This window comes from Limanda limanda, chromosome 10 (assembly GCF_963576545.1).
Source record: "Limanda limanda chromosome 10, fLimLim1.1, whole genome shotgun sequence".
Lineage (NCBI taxonomy): Eukaryota > Metazoa > Chordata > Actinopteri > Pleuronectiformes > Pleuronectidae > Limanda > Limanda limanda.
This window is the reverse complement of record NC_083645.1, coordinates 4,370,430-4,389,738: the sequence shown is the minus strand read 5'-3', so window position 1 is coordinate 4,389,738 and position 19,309 is coordinate 4,370,430. Positions and strand designations below refer to the sequence as shown.

The 19,309-nt window shown below is 47.1% G+C and overlaps 1 pseudogene; it reads left to right on the top strand.

The window, feature by feature from the left end:
- The first annotated feature begins 323 nt into the window (after nt 1–323).
- Nucleotides 324–19,309, top strand: part of LOC133012231 (toll-like receptor 13) — a 20,148-nt pseudogene continuing 1,162 nt past the window's right edge.

Below are 19,309 nucleotides of genomic sequence, written 5' to 3'. Positions count from 1 at the left end.
CAATATGCTCATGAACTCTAGTACCCACGACACGGCTTGCACGTCATCACGCAACGCCAGGAGGAGGACCAAACGACGCCAGGAGGACGACCCGACGAGATCCGACCAATCCCAATCCAAGAAGAACCTCTGTCATGCCCAGTATTAATATATAAGCTTTCTGCGTACTCTGCCTCAGCGCCATTTTTCCTGTACAGGATCAGTGGACCATGCATGATCATTTGCTAGACACCGCAGTTTCCTGACCTGTGACCTCTGAATAAAACTGCTTAATTTTAACTTGAGAACGACGCCTCCTGCCTTTGATTTCCACCCGCAACAAAATGGTAGCAGAGGGTATGGTTTTAGACGATCAAAATAGCGGAGTGGAGAGCAACAAGTCGGGGAGGAGGCCGTCTCTCGGACGGGAAAGAACTGTCCTGAAGTGACTTGTATCGCCTTGGGAACCTGATCAAACAGCGCTGTACTATTAAAAGGTGAGCAGAGCCTATTTAATTGAAATCTGCATATTGTCGTAATAGAGAAAACCTAAATTTTTGATCAGAAGTCCTGAGGGTGAGTACAAGTTACATATGATAGATTTAACAAAGAAATTAAATGGTCTGAAGCTGCTGTGTATTGTGCAAATTGTGTTTTCGTATTTAATAACAAAGTGAAGACACACACTGTAAAACAAAAGCCTGATCTGCAGGTTGGTGTGTGAGCAGTAACTGTGAATTTAATAACAAAGTGAAGACGCACACTGTAAAACAAAAAGCCTGAGTACACAGGTTGATGTGTGAGCAGTAACTACTAATTTGACTCAAATTCAGTCTCCCACTTGACAAGGAGAGGGTTAAAATTCATCCAGGCGCACATCGGAAAATAGTTCCGCGACGGCGGTTGCTGTGTGAGTTGGCGAGAAGACGCACACTGTGAAACAAAAAGCCTGAGTACACAGGTTGGTGTGTGAGCAGTATCTAGGAATTTAAACCGAATCAGGTCTCCCACACCTTAAAAGATGATAGAGGGAAATGGAAAGACCTAACAATTGGATTACTAAAGTAGAATCAGATGGAGAAAAAGGTATAAATGTTGACTGGCAGAGTTATGCCAGGTCCACCCAGGGATGGAGGTCACGTGCCATCCTTGGATGTTTTTGAGATTGAAATGTCAAGTTATATGAAGATTTTAACTGCTCTTACTGCAGCTCTCTCCAATCAGGTCTCCAGGGCCCTGGCGACTGATCCGGAGGAAGCTGCAGAACCGAAGGTAAAAGTTGGTGACTGGGTAAGAGTCAAGGTTCACAAGAGAAAGTGGCCAGAACCCAGGTGGACTGGACCGTACGAAGTGAAGGAGGTTACTTCACACTCGGCCCAGGTCAAAGGTAAATCAGGCGCACCTTGGCACCACCTGACACATTGTACCCCAGAACCTTCACCTTCCAGCCCATTGGCTGAAATAAGAACTCATTTGAATAATGCAACAGGAGCTTTACAAACCAGACACACCATTGTTTCAATTGGGCACAAATAACGGAAGGCTGTTACGAATAAGGATTTGAAAGAGGAAATTACTTATATAAAAATTATTATACTACTTTAGATTATATAATATAGAGAGGATGTGAAGTAACTAGTATGAATGGAAGTGTGTGGCTGTTGGACTGAGTGACTGGTAGAAAACCTTGGGGCGCGGCCCTTTGAATCTCAAAAGAGGGAGTCCGGTCTGCCCGAAATTTTAAAAAAAAGGTGGCAGAGAGCGCGCTTGGGCTGTGAATGTTCGTGTGCAGGGAGATAACTCCCAGTGTGTGTGGGAGTAGGAGTGTTTGTGTGTGTGGAAACGAGAGAAATGTCTCAAGGTCAGCTGGCTGACTGAAGACACAGAAAAAACTGACGGAGCGACAAACTGACTGGAAAACGACTTTTTCCTAAACTAGTGGGTGTTATATGCGATTGCCATCTGATAAATGTTGTACGTAAGGGTGGGAGGGGTAAATGTGTTTAGGACTTGCCAAAGAAAGATTAAGACTTGCACAGCAGAGGATGAAAAGGGGGAGGGCCAGAAGCCTTACAGCTTACAACTGGCGTTGACATCATAAGAAGGCTTGGTGTTTGTTTATTTGTTTGTTTGTTTGTTTTTAATATTGCTTCATTCAGAAGTAAAGAATTCCAGAAGGAATTTTTAAAATTACACTTTTTGGCACAAATTTGTTCTTTCAGATATTTCCAAAATATATCTTATCTATTAGAGGAAAGGAGAAATCATTTAATATCTTATTTTATTTATTACCTGACACATGAGGGGTAATAGTAGACACCAGTTTAATACTTCACAAGTTATTAATTTGATTTGTAATATAAATTCAAGGATGAGTGATTAACAAAATCACATTAAGATGTCTTTTTAAAGCCCATCTCTAAGTACAGTTATGAGCTGAATCAATCATATTAGGATGAGAAATTCTAACTTAACTTTAAACTAAATTCTGTGCTGCCTAGAATTAGATATTTCTTTGTTTTCACCTGTAGTTGCTTTAATTCCATATTCAAATCATCCATTAAGAATTCAATAGTCAAGACATGTCAAATCTATTTACAGTTGGAATTTAAACTAGAAGTTTGATTCAACCCCCATGTAACTCTGGAGAGTCCTAAAATAAATATGTTTCACCATTGAAGAAGAATAAATTAAAATCCAGTTAAAGGTCAGAGGTCAAATACACTTTAACTCATAGCCGGTTTCATTTTAAATGAAATGCAGAAACCATAATACAAGGCCCTCTGGTTACACACTTATTTGAATGTCATATCTATAATTAGATTTAAATTTATTTTGGACCCTTTAACTTTCAAACTCTGGAAAGAAGGTTTTTTGTTGTTGTTTTGTTTCACCAGTTATCTTAACATCTAAGGCTCTTAATTTGAAAGGTGATGTTAAGCTCCAATTATTGTTTTTATTTCATCATGAAGGAAATTGTGGCAGAATAACTTTTAAATTGTTTTGAATTGTTTCAGCTGTCAACTCTGAGACGTTTGATTGAATCTAATCTCTCACACATTTGTATTTTGTATGTGATTCCTGTTTTATCACAGGACAGTTTGACGTCAAAGCTTCTGAATTTTCGTGTTATGGAGCAGTCAATGAATTTTGGAAAATGGTTTGAACTCAAATACTCAAACACTGTCATATCTGCTGCTCATTGAAATTCAACTTGTTTAACCTTTTATTTTTAATGTCCACTGATTTGGCCGACCACACCTCAAAGGTTTTATGAAATTGTTGAATACCAAAAGAGGGTATGTATGTTTTGATTCGATTATTTTGTTTGTTTCTTTTAATTATAAATTTATATAATCTACTTTAATCTCAATTACGCATCGCAGTAAATTAATAATTTTCTGTTTGTCTTCCTTTCAAACTCTGGGAACTGGGCTTCATGAATTCCACAACTCACTCCTATCCGGTGTTAACTCCACCTCCTCCACCACGACCGACAATACGCCCTGCGCCTGGCTTGGTACAGTGCAAGCTCAAACACATGGCCTGTTGGCAAGTATCAATTCCACGAAAGGATCTTTACAAGGCTAAGATCCAGATCATTGACTCTTAAAGACTGAAAAAGCCTCACTGACATTTCTTGATAATTTTGTTCTTGGAGCAGATCTGAAAAAAGCTGAAATCTGCACAGCTCGCTCCTGTACCCTGTATGGTCACACAGAAACGAATGGCCCTGGCCCCTTCTACTGGCAGGGAGGGTTATGTGTGTACTGATAGGAAGTGATTGAAAGACATTTTTTCCAAACTGCCCCTGGTGGCTGGGTGACCAGTGCCCTCTCCACCTCTACGCACCATGACATGACATAGCTGTAGACTCTGCTCTGATGAAGGAAAACGTGCCTCATCCCCAGCTGTTCTGTGGATGCTGAACTGGGGATGGGTGCTGTGGGTGCTGTGAATGCTGTGGTTGCTGTGGATGCTTAAGGGGAAACTGATGCTGTGAAGCTGAAGTTGAGGAAGATGGAGATGACGACGCGACGATGATGATGAGGAGGGGGACGGGTTTGCACTGGATGGGATAAAGGTTGAGGGGAACATGAACTCGCCAGTAAGTGGTCACACCCTGAAGGGGGATTAAAAGAGAGTCTGGAGGGATTTCAACTTTTTAACTATAGTCTGTGTCTGATTGAACTCTTAAGCAATAAAGATAGAAACAGTTTTAGCAAGATATTATACTTCATACAAATGATTTCAATAACTGTTGCTGCTTAGTGATAATAAGGAATCTTTCACCTGTTCTCACTTCTCGTTCTGATTAAAGCATAATTTCCTTGGCTACATTAGACATCAAACAGAGTTACAGGAGCTGCCTCTCCTGGGGCAAAGTCAGTCTGACATTGTTTGGGTTCAGTTTGTTCCGAATGTCTACAGTCAGGTTTGTTTTGAGATTTTTTGTTTGCTGTTTGTGATTCTTTGAATCACAGCTATGTTTTGACGTTTTTGTGTTTTACTGAGTATTAAGTTGGGTTTGTTTTTCTGCCTTGCCCTTTTCTGCCCTTTGCCTTCCCAGTGTTGTCCGCACCTATCAGGTGCGGAAAGGGGGATTTGTTGACAATACACCACTGTTCACACACATACACACACTTTAACGTGTAGTCAGATACACATAGCGTAAACACACAAACATAACACATAGTTCTTCTCCTGCTTCTCAACCTCAGAATGTTTCATACTCCTTAAAAAGGGAGTCTGGCATAGCGGACAGATAACAGGTTTTCAAACCTCTGGCTTCATGAATCACTTCATTATATTAGTTCTGAGACTCCCTCACACACACACAGCGGACAGATTAGACTAGAGGTTTTCATGCCTTTCTCACAGTTTTCTATGACCTCACTTCACTTCACACACACATAAAATAAGCGCACACGCGAGGCAATATGCTCATGAACTCTAGTACCCGCGACACGGCTTGCACGTCATCACGCAACGCCAGGAGGAGGACCAAACGACGCCAGGAGGACGACCCGACGAGATCCGACCAATCCCAATCCAAGAAGAACCTCTGTCATGCCCAGTATTAATATATAAGCTTTCTGCGTACTCTGCCTCAGCGCCATTTTTCCTGTACAGGATCAGTGGACCATGCATGATCATTTGCTAGACACCGCAGTTTCCTGACCTGTGACCTCTGAATAAACCTGCTTAATTTTAACTTGAGAACGACGCCTCCTGCCTTTGATTTCCACCCGCAACAACACCAACTCTCTCGGCTCTGTTATTCACTCGCATGGCTTTTCCTACCATAGCTATGCTGATGACACCCAACTAATCCTCTCTTTTCCTCGATCAGAAACACAGGTGGCAGCACGAATCTCTGCCTGTCTGACTGACATCTCTCAGTGGATGACTGCTCACCACCTGAAGATTAACCTTGACAAGACTGAACTACTTTTCTTTCCAGGGAAAGACTCTCCCACCCACGACCTGACTTAACTTTGACAACTCCGTGCTAACCCCCACTCACATTGCTAGGAACCTGGGTGTGACACTCGACAGCCAACTCTCCCTTTCTGCCAACATTACTGCAACAACACGGTCCTGTAGATTCATGCTATACAACATCCGGAGAATATGTCCCCTTCTCACTCAGAAGGCGGTGCAGGTTCTGGTCCAGGCCCTGGTCATCTCACCCCTAGACTACTGTAACTCCCTCCTGGCAGGTCTACCTGCTACTGCCATCCGACCTTTGCAGCTCAACCAGAATGCAGCAGCACGACTGATTTTTAACCTAAATTCACTCACACTACTCCGCTCCTCCGCTCCCTTCACTGGCTACCAGTGGCTGCCTGCATCCGGTTCAAAACACTAGTACTTGCGTACCATGCTGTGAACAGATCAGGTCCAGTTTACATCCAGGACATGGTCAAACATTACACACCAGCACATTCACTCCGCTCTTCTTCGGCTAATCGGCTCGTTGCTCCTTCACTGCGAGCTAAACACTCGTCAAAATCACGACTGTTTGCTGTCCTAGCTCCTAAATGGTGGAATGAGCTCCCAATTGACATCTGGACATCTGAAAGTTTACACATCTTTCGCAGAAAACTAAAAACACACCTCTTCCGACTGTACTTTGAATAAAAAAATTAAAAAAAAACTAACCACTTTTGAAACTAACACTTTGGTAGCACTAAAATGCCACTTACCAATAGCACTTTGTAGTTTTGCTTTATTTCGAAGAAATTGTACTGCCTTGATTCTTGTTGTTCTGGGTTTGTTCCCTCGGGGTTGAATGCACTTATTGTAAGTCGCTTTCGATAAAAGCGTCAGCTAAATGAAATGTAATGTAATATTAAGTCTTGTGTGCTGTCATCCACACAGACAAGCCTGTCCATCCACTAATAATCTGACTTCAATGATTTTAGTCCCACTCTCTGCATACAAGATAGATGGCTTGCTGTTGACTCCAAAGAGGTTCATACAAGTGAGACATAATTGAGACTAGTCAATGGTAAGTAATTCTCTATTAATAATGCCTTTTTTAAATACAAAAATGTGTGCATCAATCAGTGCATAGTCAGCATTTTGTAAGCGCAATCTTTTAATCCCTCAATGTTTCTTAATTTTTTTGTACAATGGCAGCTAAAACTCAGCTCCCGGCAAAGCTGTGTTGACGCACTAATCAACATTTTGAAGACCGACTAGAATTGGACCATGACTTAAGCCTGCACTACGAAGATCCAGACTTTGATGGGAAACTTACTTCCCTAGTTGACATTGACGAGTTGCCACAAAAAGCTGTTCTGCATATTTCACTTTCACATGACTCCATTTCTGTTACATCAACTGAAACCCACTCAGATATGGCCTTAAGGTCCTTTTTCGATTCCCACATTTTCATGAATTTGAGACTAATGGAACCCTTCTTTAGCTGGCTAGGGGCAAAGAGCATGATATTCTGGAGAAACTTGCTTCTGCTAGATATGGTTTCAAGGCTTACCGAAGTGATACAGAGTTAGCTAGGGCAGCTGAAGCTCTTGTGGATCTGACACGGGATGGAATGGCTGGAAAAACAGCAACAAGTTTAAACTGGGCGTTTACAGGACCAAGACCAGAGATATGCCATCAACCAGAGATACCCTCTATGGTAACTACAGTACAGTCCTGCATGTCCCCCCTCCTCTTTCTCCACCTCCTCCTCTTTCTCTGTGACCACACAGCCGGCTCCCAGGACTGAGTTGTTTCCTCCCCCGCCCACTGAATCCTCTCTACACTGTTCAATAAAGAGGATGTTGAGGTGTTCAAGAGTTTCCTCCAAATTGAGGGTCAGTTCCCTGTAGTGATGTTAGATGCATTTATTTGGTCTTGAGGTGATTAACGAGACATGAAAGCAGAATACAATAAGAAATTTAGATTCAGTAATAAATGTTGTCTGCTTGCCATTGGCCATAGGATTTCTAAATACAAGTATTTATTTGAATTAGCTTCCCCTCCATCACAACCTGTGTCAAATGTTCTCACTAAATTTATTTAAATAAATCTTTTTATTAAGTTTTTAATAATCTGTTTGTCTGGGTGATATCAGTCATGTGATGTTGTGGCATTCACACTACATTTTTACACAGAAACAAAGACACAAAGAAACCTTATTTTCAAAGGAATAACTGCACAGTTGAACTAATTATGACCTTTAGCAAAGACATTTAAAGAAGAAGTTTAGTTTGTGTGGAAATAGATAGCTAAGATCCATGTTCCCTTCCATGACTGAGCCATGTGGTTTCTAAAGGGTTCAGAAATCCTCACATGACTAATCACTGTGTGTCGGAGCTCGTCAGGGTTGAAAAGTTACGAATCATTTCACTTTTTCCTAAACTGACGTGCACACTACTACATATTCTCTATGATTCTGCACTATATACGCATAAATGTGCAACATCTCACAGATGACCACACTAATATTAGTTTTCTTCAGCCATTCTGTAATAGTAAAAACTTTATTATTAATAATAATAGTAATAACCAGAACAAGTCTTACGTCTATGGACTATCTAACAGATGCCAACCTTACCAAGCTGGAGTTCGTGCAGGCGAGAAAGAATGAATATTCAGTTATCAGTGAAGATATAATAAACTCCTTGCCAAGTCTAGTTTTTGCAGATTTTCAAGGGAACGGCTTTACCTGTGACTGTGTGTACAAAACAACAACCAAACTCAGGTTTATGACGCCTACAACTTTAAGTGCAACTATCGTATGAACCTTAAAGGCATGAAACTCCTGAAAATCGACTTTAGTTTCTGCTCCGTGGACACCAAATTCATCATGTTTATCTCCAACACGTGTTCAATCCTCGAGTTTATGCTGGCGTCCTTCATCTACCATTTCCTGAGGTCGCACCTGGCCTATGCATACTACTTCTTCTTGGCTATGCTCTTCGATACGAAGCATAAAAACAAGACACCTCCTAATCAGTACGACACCTTCGTCTCAAACAACGCTAATGACGAGCCCTGGATCATGAGAGAGCTGCTGCCCAAACTGGAGGGAGAGCAGGGCTGGAAACTGTAAGATTTCATGCCAGGTGAGACTTTACACCCTCTTTGCTCCAGGCGCACTTTAATATATGATTCAAAATGAAGTCAACTGATGTGCTTGGATTTTCAAGATCTGTTTCGTGCAAATCCAGAAGGTTCTTCCCATTTCCATATTAATGTTGAGCATAAACGAGCCTTAATGAAGCAGAAATATTGATCGTAAGAGAATGAGTTTATGGTGAATTAGAAGCAAGGGTGGCATAGAATCTTTCGCCAATATGTGGCCATCACAGTGGATGGATCATCAGCAGCATTAACATTTAAGTTTTCCTATCCTCAGGCAAACCCAGTGTGGAAAACATCGTAGACGCCATCTATGGAAGCAGATAGACCATCTGTGTGATCAGCTGCAGGTACCTGGAGAGTGAGTGGTGCTCCAGAGAGATGCAGGTTGCCAGGTAATGTGTCAGCTCCCAGACCGTGTGTATGGAGGACCATACATGACTTAAGTATAAACAAATAAATAAAATGAATAAATACAGAAATAAATAAATAACCAGAATTGCTCAACCCTGGATAGTACCAACTATAAAATACAATTTCTAAAATTTCTAGGGGTGCAAAGCAGCACTGGGAGGGCCCGAGCACATGCATTTTGAAGCGCTGCATGCTTTTTGCCTGAAAAAAATAAATAATGACTGAGGAAATATTGACACAGAGCTGTTCAGGCTTGGACTTCGTTCCTTTGGCGAAGGATGAACCTTCGCCGCACCTCAATGTTTACACGGTTTGAGAAATGTAACAATTATGAGAGAGAGAGAGACGTCACCTTTGCAAGACATAAATATTCCTTTGATCTTTGACCACTGTGACTGCAGGAGTTGAGTTGTTTGTTTAAGGCTCAGCATCAAAGGATTCATCGTCCATGTTTGTCCGCTTTACGGTAATCAAACTTTGACGCCATGCCACGGTCACACCGTGTGATGAAAAATCAATCTTTGGATAACTTTTAATCTCCGTCTTGTTGTGATGACACTCATCTCGATTTGAAGTTGATCCGATGTAAGCCCTGGGACAAGTACCTCAAAGTAAAAATGTGGACTATGGCCAAAATAGCTACTAAATGCAAAGTAGAAGGCTTCCTGTGGCTTTTTTCCAATTTCAATTGACTTTTTTATTTGTCTGGTCATGATACACCTGTGCATCGATTTTTCTGAAGATCGGTCAATGTGAACACGTTCTGGGGGTCTCGTGGGGCACCGTTGAGCCATTTTGCGACGCCTATTGAAAATTCCTCCAGAATACGTACATTTTCACCACTTTCTACAAATTTTGAGCATGGTAAAGCCCTCAAAAAGCCAATTCATTTGCCTGAATAACAATAATAATAATCCTTACAATTTCAATAGGGCCTCGTCTGTCAGTGCTCGGGCCCTAATAATAATAATCCTTACAATTTCAATAGGGCCTCACTTGTCAGTGCCTGTCAGTGCTCGGGCCCTAATGAGAGGTCGGCTTTCAAGAGGTTACCGTAAATGCTGGAAAAAGAAGCTGTAACACCCACGAACATTCACACTCTATCAAAAGGCCCAAGCAGGCAAAAGTTAACTTTCTGCCCAACTTTCCCCAAGGGGAAGATTCCTCAACTCTTGAACATTTGAGGGAAGTCATTGTTGAAGAAGTAAAGAAAACTGAGAGAAACCTTCTCATTAGTAAAAAGATGCAGAACACATTTGCCTTGCGGCCACAGACCATAGTGATGTCCCGCCCACCAGCGAAACAGCTCTTGGACCTGTGACCTACTCTTCGCATGCAGTCTGAGGTAAAATGGATTGTTTTTTCACCTGTTCTGCTTTGCCAATAATGGAAAATTAAATTCACTGGCTACCTCATTGGATTTCCTGAGTAAACGCAACGGGCTGCACACTGTGTCCGTAAAACAAGATCAGCCGGACTAAAACCTAGGGATTCTTGCGTGGTTTCACACACAGCAAACAGTAGCAGTGGCAGGCCCTCATCCCAGTCCCTACTGGACTCAAGACAGTACTTCTGAAGCATGGACCTTAATGTTTGGTGAAATCTCTCCAGCTCCCCTTGGCTCTCAGGGTGATAAGCACTCAAAGTACGACGCTTAACAGACAACTGGGACATTACCTGAGCAAAGAACTTTCACATAAAGTTGGAGCCTTGTTCACTCTGGATATGTTTAGTGTGGAGGTGAGGGGGCTCGGAGAGAACCCTCACCTGCACCACAGAGGATCAATCAGCGCAGGTGAGAGCTGTTAGCTGATTGGGCCTCACACTTTAAAAGGCAGCGACTTCACTGCCTCAGAGACTAGAGACCTGAGAGAAGCTGGTCTCGGCTGAAAAGCGAGTGACTTTGTGTGTGATTTAAGTTTATTTGTTTGTGCACATGTGTGGTGTTTAATAGGGATGAGCGAGTACAGCATTATCTGTTAACCATATGAATTATCTGTATCCGTACTCGGAGTGGGCGGGGCCTAACCCGGAAGTGGGCTGGATTTAAGAGACGCAACGCGAGTCGCTTTCTACCAGCACCACGTCTGAATGAACCCACGTTTAACTAGGGATGGGAATCGTTAGCGAAATTCTTTAACGATTCTGCTAACGGTTCCCTGTGCCGTTGCGCATGCGCAAACTTTTTCATTCAGACGGCAGCAAACATGTCAACCAGGCAGAAGCGATCTAAAGTCTGGTTGTATTTCACACGACAAAATGACAGCAACGCCACTTGCAACGCGTGCAAAAAGGCTATTTCGTCGAAGGGAGGAAATACCACCAATATGATGAAGCATTTGAACATGCATGGAATGAAGTTACAGGTGTGTCATGTGTTTGATGCTTGCAGCAGCGCAGCTAACGATAGCGCTGCATCTCTTTCTATCCAAGGTAAGCTCCTCAAACTTGTGTGAAGCAATTTGCCTTTATTGTGCGTAGTCGATCGAGTTATCTTCTGTCCCGTCGTTTGAAGCATACATTTTAGCTCCGGCATTGGTCTCCCATTATCAGTGATGGGCAGTAGCGACGCGACAGCGTCGCTCGGCGGCAACCCGGAGTAGCTCGGCGGCTACTGCGGCGTCGCTCGGCGGTAACCCGCAGTAGCTCGCCGGCTACTGCGGCTTCGCTCGGCAGTAACGTCGCAGTAGCTCGGCGGCAACCCGCAGTAGCTCGGCGGCTACTGCGGCTTTGCTCGTCGGTAACGTCGCAGTAGCTCGGCGGCTACTGCAGCTTCGCTCGGCGGTAACGTCGCAGTAGCTCGGCGGCTACTGCGGGGTCGCTCGGCGGTAACGCCGCAGTAGCTCGGCGGAAACGTCGCAGTAGCTTGATTATATAAATGCTCGATAAGAGAATCGATAAGGAATCGAATCGATAAGCAGGAATCGATAAGGAATCGGAATCGTTAAAATCTTATCAATACTCATCCCTACTGTTGTGCAATAGTAGGTAGACTTGACGTTGGCTAATTATTAATAATCATGAAATATGATTATTAAAATAATAAAAGATTATTTCTTAAAAATAATTAAAAATGATTAGGCCATAACTTATCGTAGAGGGGCACCACCCTGGTTTCCAGGGACCAACTAGTCAAACTATAATTATCAGTCTCATAATGATAAATGTCAAATTAATAATGTCAATATTTTAATATTAACGATTACTTAATAAACAGTGAAGGCTTCTAAGTTCGAGCACAGGCAATCATAATCCAGCTGTATTCACACACTTATGCACAAATAATCACAGACTACAGATACTTTAATTACAAAAGTATTTATTAAAAAGGGGAAATAAAGTTATAATGTTATTCAATGATTTATCATTTTAACAAGCTCCGATATTTCAAAGATAAACACAGCAGCAGCACTTATCACAATTCAGAAAATAAAGTTAGTGTTATTTAATGATCCATCATCTTAACAAACTCCCATATTTCAAAGATCACAACAGCAGTAGCATTTATCACAATTTAGAAAACACATGTATTCACCTATGTGTATCTGTGTGTGTGCATCTGTCTGTGTGTCACAGTCTGCTCATCTCCTGTCTGCTGGTATTTTTCCACTCCTCTGTCTCTGCTCCACTCTACCTGTTAGCCACGCCCCCTCATCAGGCCAACTCTCCACACCTGTGACAGCCCTGGCTGCATATAAGCCTGCTCCTGTCTCTGCTTCAGTGCCAGATTGTCTTGCGTAAATGCCTGACCTCCAGCATTTCTCTCTCCGGCCTGCTACCTGTTATCTGCCTGCTACCTGCCTGCTACCTGCTCCGGCCTGCTACCTGTTATCTGCCTGCTACCTGCCTGCTACCTGCTCCGGCCTGCTACCTGCTATCTGCCTGCTATCTGCCTGAGGTAATCCTCCTGCTGTGGACCTTGCCTCCACTCAGCAACACCAGACTCACTCCTTGCCAGATCTCGCTGAAGATCACTGGGAACAAAGACTTTTCACCCTGCCACTGTTAAGAACTGTTTAAGACTGCAGTGAAAAATAAAGTTCATTACCAATTAAGATCTCGTCTGCCTGTGCTGCATTTGGGTCCTCACCATACCCGTGACAGTATAATCTGGCCAGACATGGACCCAGCGCACACGCCGATGGATCGCCTGGAGAAGGTAGAGGCGATGCTCCAGCACCACGAGGCGCTGCTGCTTTCGAACTCAGCAGATGTTCAACTGGCGGTGACTAAGCAGGAGCAGGCGCTTACCTTGCTAGCCTCGCAGGTCCAACAACTCGCCGCAGCTTTTGCTCAAGTTGTCCCTCTGCCTCCAGAACCAGTCCAGCCACTACCAGTCCCGGCTGCCTCTGCTTCCGCCTCGTGTGGGGGTTCCTGAACGCTACGCCGGGGACGCGGAGGGCTGCCGCCCGTTCCTCACGAACTGTTCCATCCTGTTTGCCCTCCAGCCCCACACCTTCGCTTCGGAAGACGCCAGGGTGGCGTTCACCGTGAATCATCTGACTGGGCGCGCTCGGCTGTGGGGAACAGCCGAGTGGGAGCGTCGCACTCCAGCGTGCTCCACTTTCCAAGCCTTCGCCGCTGAGCTCCGCAAAGTGTTCGGAGAAGCTTCCCGAGGTCCGGACGCTTCTGGAGGGCTTCTAGGTCTGAAGCAAGGGTCTCGTTCAGGGGCCGATTACTCCATCCACTTCCGCACCCAGGCTAGCTCCAGTGAGTGGAACCAGGCTGCCCAGTGCGACGCATTCCTGATGGGGCTCGCTGACTACATTAAAGACGAACTGATTTCGTACGACCTTCCCACCATTGTCGACGGCATCATCGAGCTGGCGTCCCGCATCGACCGTCGCATTCAAGCGAGACAGCGGGAGAAACATCAGGGGCTCGCAGGACGACCCCAGCCCGCCCCCTCACCAGCGGCTTCCGACGTATCGATGCTTTCTGGCTGCCGGTATTCAGGGGAGCCTGAACCCATGCAGGTGGGTCGGGCCAGTCTAACTCCAGAAGAGAGGAGGAGACGCCGCGAGGGGAGCCTCTGCCTGTATTGTGGCCAAGCGGGACACTTTATTTCCAGGTGCCCGCTAAAAGGTCGGGCTCATCAGGAAGGAAGGAGTTCCTGGTGAGTCATACATCTAGCTCCTCCTCCAGCCCACGATCCCTGTGCCAGGTCCGCCTGCTACTGCCTGAGGGATACCAGACCCTCGCCACCCTCATTGACTCTGGCTCTGATGCCAACATTATGGACTCTAACCTAGCTCTGCAGCTGGGTGTCGGTCAGATTCCCCTGCCAGCTCCAGTTTCCACCAACGCTCTGGATGGCCGACTTCTGGGAACTGTGACCCACCTGACAGTGCCTATACGGATGTTAATTTCCGGGAACCACCATGAAACACTCCAGTTTCACATCCTGCACTCTCCTCGTCATCCTCTCCTTCTGGGGTTCCCATGGCTCCGACGTCACAATCCACACCTTGATTGGACCACAGGGGCGATCCTGGGGTGGAGTTCATCGTGTCACCAGGTCTGCCTCAAGCAAGCCGCCACACCACGACCTTCTGCCACGACCAGTTCTTCTACCGATGTGCTGGGGGTCCCGGCTGAGTATCTGGACTTCAGGGAGGTCTTCAGTAAGGCCAAGGCAACCTCCCTGCCCCCACATCGGCCCTATGACTGCGCCATCAACCTCCAGCCCGGTGCCACGCCCCCCAGAGGACGCCTGTATTCCCTGTCCGTTCCTGAGAGGGGGGCGATGGAGACATATATCAATGACGGTCTAGCGGCAGGCATCATCCGCCCTTCCTCGTCTCCGGCTGGAGCAGGTTTCTTCTTCGTGGAGAAGAAAGACAAGACACTCCGCCCCTGCATTGATTATCGTGGATTGAATGACATTACCATCAAGAACCGGTACCCCCTGCCTCTCATCTCCTCAGCTTTCGAGCTCCTAGAGGGGCCACCATATTCACCAAGCTTGACCTGCGCAACGCCTACCAACTGGTCCGGATCCGCGAGGGGGACGAGTGGAAGACGGCGTTCAATACCCCCACTGGTCACTACGAGTACCTGGTGATGCCCTTCGGCCTCACCAATGCTCCTGCTGTCTTCCAGGCTCTGGTCAACGACGTGCTCAGGGACATGCTCAACAAGGTCGTCTTCGTGTACCTTGATGACATTCTGATCTTCTCCCGCTCCAGAGAGGAACATGTACATCACGTCCAGAAGGTCCTCCAACGTCTGCTGGAAAACTCCCTGTTCATCAAGGCCGAGAAGTGTGAGTTTCACGTCTCGTCTGTCTCCTTCCTGGGGTACGTCGTAGGGAGAGGGACCGTGGAGATGGACTCAGCCAAGGTTTCTGCCGTCACCACTTGGCCCGCCCCTGATTCCCGCAAGCAGCTGCAACGTTTCCTGGGCTTCGCCAACTTCTACCGGAAGTTCATCAGGGGCTACAGTTCGGTGGCGGCCCCCCTCACAGCTCTTACCTCCTCCAAGGTTCCGTTTCTCTGGTCCACGGCCGCCAATGACTCTTTTCTGGCCCTGAAGACACGATTCACCTCGGCCCCCATCCTCCAAATACCGGACCCTGAACGGCAGTTCGTGGTCGAGGTGGACGCTTCCGACTCGGGAGTGGGGGCTGTCTTGTCCCAGAGAGCAGCCTCCGACCAGAGGTTGCACCCCTGCGCATTCTATTCCCGACGTTTGACCCCGGCAGAGAGGAATTATGACATTGGAAACCGAGAGCTCCTCGCCGTCAAGTTGGCTTTAGAAGAGTGGCGACACTGGCTCGAGGGGACTAAACTGCCGTTTCTGGTATGGACTGACCATAAAAACCTTGAGTACCTCCAGTCCGCCAAAAGACTGAACTCCCGCCAGGCTCGATGGGCACTCTTCCTGACCCGCTTCAACTTTTCCCTCTCCTATCGACCGGGGTCCCGCAACGTCAAGCCCGATGCCCTGTCCCGTCAGTTCTCGGAAAAGGAGGGGGACAGGACCGACCCAGACACTATCCTGCCTTCTTCCCGTCTGGTGGCCACACTCACCTGGGAGATAGAGAAGGTCAGGGTCGCCGCCCAAGACCAGCCCGGACCTAGTGCTTGCCCTCCCAACTGTCTGTTCGTCCCGCCTGACCTCCGGTCCGAGGTTCTACAATGGGCCCACAGCACTCAACTTACCTGTCATCCAGGGATCCAACAGACCAAGGACGTGGTGCGGCGCCGGTTCTGGTGGACGTCACTGGATGAGGACATTCGGGGGTTCGTCAATGCCTGTCCCACCTGCAACCAGCACAAGCCGGCTCATCATGCCCCTGCCGGTCTTCTACATCCTCTGCCTGTGCCTCATCGTCCCTGGTCGCACATTTCTTTGGACTTTGTCACCGGTCTACCACCATCCAGCGGCAACACTACTATCCTGACGGTGGTAGATAGGTTCAGCAAGATGGCACATTTCGTGCCCCTGCCCAAACTCCCATCTGCCAAAGAGACGGCTAAACTACTCCTCCTCCACGTTGTCCGTCTCCATGGCATCCCAGTGGACGTGGTCTCTGATCGGGGTCCCCAGTTCGCCTCAGTATTCTGGAGGGAGTTCTGCTCGCTCCTGGGAGCCACCGTCAGCCTGTCCTCGGGGTACCACCCCCAGTCCAACGGCCAGACCGAACGCAAGAATCAGGAGATGGAAACGGCACTACGTTGCATGACGTCTCAAGACCCTACTTCTTGGTCCGAACAGCTCCTATGGGTAGAATACGCCCACAACACCTTGACCAGCTCCGCCACCGGTCTCTCCCCCTTTGAGTGCACCTATGGGTTCCAACCACCGCTTTTTCCGGCACTTGAGAAAGAAACATCCTGCCCCTCTGTCCAGGACTTCATCCGCCGTTGTCGCAGGACTTGGACCCGAGCCAGGGCGGCTCTACTCCGGGCCGCTGACCGCTACACCGCGGCCGCCAATCGCCACCGCTCCAAGGCCCCAGACTACCAGCCGGGTCAGAAAGTTTGGCTTTCCACCCGTGATCTTCCCCTCCGGGTGGAATCCAAGAAACTGGCTCCTCGCTTCATCGGCCCGTTCGAGATCCAGGAGATCGTCAACCCAGTGGCAGTGAGGCTCAAACTCCCTAGATCCATGCGGGTTCATCCCACGTTTCATGTCTCCAAGGTTAAACCGGTCCAAGAGAGCGCCCTGGTTCCTGCCACACCACCTCCACCACCTCCTCGCCTCATCGATGGAGGTCCCGCCTACACTGTCCGTCGTATCCTGCAGTCTCGCCGGCGGGGGAGGGGATTCCAGTACTTGGTGGACTGGGAGGGTTACGGCCCTGAAGAAAGGTTCTGGGTTCCTGGGAGGAACATCTTGGACCGCACCATCATCAGGGATTTCCATCGACGCAACCCCACCCAGACGTCCAGAACCAGGCCACCTCCCAGACCACATCCTCCGTCGGAGTCCCCAAACGACAGCGACGACAGTCTCCCCGGGACCAGGGTCTTGGAGATGGACGCTGGGCTCTCGGACGAGTATTAGCCCTCCTCCAGGCCCCCGCCTCCCACCCGGTTTGGTCCATTCGTCTTGGGACGTCGAGAGCCGTCCCTTGAGGGGGGGGTTCTGTCACAGTCTGCTCATCTCCTGTCTGCTGGTATTTTTCCACTCCTCTGTCTCTGCTCCACTCTACCTGTTAGCCACGCCCCCTCATCAGGCCAACTCTCCACACCTGTGACAGCCCTGGCTGCATATAAGCCTGCTCCTGTCTCTGCTTCAGTGCCAGATTGTCTTGCGTAAATGCCTGACCTCCAGCATTTCTCTCTCCGGCCTGCTACCTGTTATCTGCCTGCTACCTGCTCCGGCCTGCTACCTGTTATCTGCCTGCTACCTGCTCCGGCCTGCTACCTGCTATCTGCCTGCTATCTGCCTGCTACCTGCTTGCTACCTGCTTGCTACCTGCTCCGGCCTGCTAGACAGCTCACCACTGAACCTGTCTGCATCTAGGTAATCCTCCTGCTGTGGACCTTGCCTCCACTCAGCAACACCAGACTCACTCCTTGCCAGATCTCGCTGAAGATCACTGGGAACAAAGACTTTTCACCCTGCCACTGTTAAGAACTGTTTAAGACTGCAGTGAAAAATAAAGTTCATTACCAATTAAGATCTCGTCTGCCTGTGCTGCATTTGGGTCCTCACCATACCCGTGACACTGTGTCTATCAAAGTGTGTGTGTGTGTGTGTGAGAGAGAGAGAAAAAGAAGGGGGCGTGGCGATGACGCAGTCACGTAGTGACGTCACATCTAAGATGGAGGCCGACAATGTTAGGCTTAAAACTACAAAACGAAATGGCGGGTTCGTTATGAATTTAGAGCCAGAATTGAGGGAGGGTCTAGAGATGCATAATCTCCAATGGCCGCCGGACCACGTGTAAGACACAAGGAGGAGGCAGAACAAAGGGGTTCTTTGTTCTAGCTCAGTTTTGGCTTCAAAATGGCGGCAAGATGCCTTCAGGCCCTCTAAATATAGATTTAACTATGTGACATGAACTGTATTATAAATACAGATCGGAACGTGTGTAGGTCGGTTTAGGAGAAGAGAGAGAGAGAGTGAAGAGAGAGAGAAAACATGCCAGGAGAGTTCAAAGAAGCTCTTAAAACACGCCAGAGATAGGTCAACAGTGATTTAACCACTCAGCCCCAAGCGGACGTTGTGGGCTGAGTTTCTGATCGGTAAACTCACTGCAGACTAACACAGACGTTAACAGCGTGGCTGGAGGCTTTCCTCGCGGCGCTCAAACACTAACACAAAACCCGGAAATGAAGGAAGTAGCGGCTCGTAGTAGCCGGTTAAACAATGAGACTCAGCGGTCTCGCAACAATCAAATATTAAACAATATGCTACGTATCTGCCCAGATCAAGTCTCTTACTGTACAACCCTCGCGATGTGCCTGCGCGTCTGCGCGAATGTGTCGGGGGCCAGTGAATCACGTGGTCTCTCTCACGAGCGGAGCTCCGGGCTCGGCCACTGGACCGGAAAAGGAAGCGAATTATTCGTGCTGCCTTAACGGAATGAAACTTCGTCTTCTTCTGTAACAGCGGAGAACGTGCTGTTTTACAGGAACGGAGTGGATTGCCTCTTACTCCTCAGCGGGATGAACGTCGCGCTTCTGCAGGGAACGGCTTTGTGGAAGCCGTTTGTGGATCGTGAAAAAGAAAAAGTCTGTGGAAGTGCCGTCCCGCGGGTGCTTCCTATTTCGGTCTTTCAAGTTAAAACAGCAAAGGTCCTATTAAAAATAAAACTTTGACTGAAATAAAAGAAGACAAAGATAAAACGTCTAATCGCCTCCTT